Raw genomic sequence first — 2,361 nt, forward strand, 5'->3', positions numbered from 1 at the left:
AAACTTTGAATGGTCTGAATGAGTTGAAATGGTTGGTGTTGGAATTTTTCAAATCGGTGGAGAAATGTTGAAGTAGCAACATGTTGAATTGAGAAATGGTATTACGGAATTCCTGGAATTTCGGGAAAACCGGGAATTTTTCCAGTTCAAAAAACAACTTCGTTTTTTGTCCTGATTAAGAGGAATGTTTTGACGGTGGAATGGTTGAAGTGGGTTGAAAAATGTGGGAGGAGTAGTCGCCAGAAAAAAGGGTGGGATTAGGGCTTTGGAAAACCAGGAATTCTGGAAAATCCTGGAATTTTTTTGAACTTGGAAAAGCAGAAGTTTGAAATTCCAGAATGGTGGAATATGTTGAAGGTGGAATAGTTTGAATAGGTTGAAAAACGTGGGAATTTGAAAAACGGCCCATTCATTTTGAATGGGAAAAATGTCCCGGAAAACCTGGAATTCTGGGAAATTTGGGAATTTTTTGAATTTGGAAAAAGGGTAGTTTGAATTTCCAGAATGGTGGAATATGTTGAAGGTAGAATGGTTTGAATAAGTTGAAAAAGGTGGAAATGGTGGAAGTTTGAAAAACGGCCAAATCATTTTGAATGGGAAAAATGTCCCGAAAAACCTGAAATTCTGGGAAATCTGGGAATTTTTGGAATTTGGAAAAAGGGAAGTTTGAATTCCCAGAATGGTGGAATATGTTAAAGGTGGAATGGTTTGAATAGGTTGAAAAATGTGGAAATGGTGGAAGTTTGAAAAATGTCTGATTCCTTTTGAATGGGAAAAATGTCCTGAAAAACCTGGAAATCTGGGAATTTTTGGAATTTGGAAAAAGGGAAGTTTGAATTTCCAGAATGGTGGAATATGTTGAAGGTAGAATGGTTTGAATAAGTTGAAAAAGGTGGAAATGGTGGAAGTTTGAAAAACAGCCAATTCATTTTGAATGGGAAAAATGTCCCGGAAAACCTGGAATTCTGGGAAATCAGGTCATTTTTTGAATTAGGAAAAAGGGTCATTTGAATTTACAGAATGGTGGAATATATTGAAGGTAGAATGGTTTGAATAGGTTGAAAAAGGTGGAAATGGTGGAAGTTTGAAAAACGACCAATTCATTTTGAATGGGAAAAATGTCCCGGAAAACCTGGAATTCTGGGAAATCTGGGAATTTTTTGAATTTGGAAAAAGGAGTTTGAATTTCCAGAATGGTGGAATATGTTGACGGTAGAATGGTTTGAATAAGTTGAAAAAGGTGGAAATGGTGGAAGTTTGAAAAACGGCCAATTCATTTTGAATGGGAAAAATGTCCCGAAAAAACTGAAATTCTGGGAAATCTGGGAATTTTTGGAATTTGGAAAAAGGGAAGTTTGAATTCCCAGAATGGTGGAATATGTTAAAGGTGGAATGGTTTGAATAGGTTGAAAAATGTGGAAATGGTGGAAGTTTGAAAAATGTCTGATTCCTTTTGAATGGGAAAAATGTCCTGAAAAACCTGGAAATCTGGGAATTTTTGGAATTTGGAGAAAGGGAAGTTTGAATTTCCAGAATGGTGGAATATGTTGAAGGTAGAATGGTTTGAATAAGTTGAAAAAGGTGGAAATGGTGGAAGTTTGAAAAACGGCCAATTCATTTTGAATGGGAAAAATGTCCATGAAAACCTGGAATTCTGGGAAATCAGGGCATTTTTTGAATTAGGGAAGAGGGTCATTTGAATTTACAGAATGGTGGAATATATTGAAGGAAGAATGGTTTGAATAGGTTGAAAAAGGTGGAAATGGTGGAAGTTTGAAAAACGGCCAATTCATTTTGAATGGGAAAAATGTCCCGAAAAACCTCGAATTCTGGGAAATCTGGGAATTTTTGGAATTTGGAAAAAGGGAAGTTTGAATTTACAGAATGGTGAAATATGTTAAAGGTGGAATGGTTTGAATAGGTTGAAAAATGTGGAAATGGTGGAAGTTTGAAAAATGTCTGATTCATTTTGAATGGGAAAAATGTCCAGAAAAACCTGGAAATCTGGGAATTTGGAAAAAGGGAAGTTTGAATTTCCAGAATGGTGGAATATGTTGAAGGTAGAATGGTTTGAATAAGTTGAAAAAGGTGGAAATGGTTGAAGTTTGAAAAACGGCCAATTCATTTTGAATGGAAAAAATGTCCCGAAAAACCTGAAATTCTGGGAAATCTGGGAATTTTTGGAATTTGGAAAAAGGGAAGTTTGAATTCCCAGAATGGTGGAATATGTTAAAGGTGGAATGGTTTGAATAGGTTGAAAAATGTGGAAATGGTGGAAGTTTGAAAAATGTCTGATTCCTTTTGAATGGGAAAAATGTCCTGAAAAACCTGGAAATCTGGGAATTTTTGGAATTTGGAAAA

Source organism: Entelurus aequoreus, linkage group LG04 (genome assembly GCF_033978785.1).
Source record: "Entelurus aequoreus isolate RoL-2023_Sb linkage group LG04, RoL_Eaeq_v1.1, whole genome shotgun sequence".
NCBI classification, from domain to species: Eukaryota; Metazoa; Chordata; class Actinopteri; order Syngnathiformes; family Syngnathidae; genus Entelurus; species Entelurus aequoreus.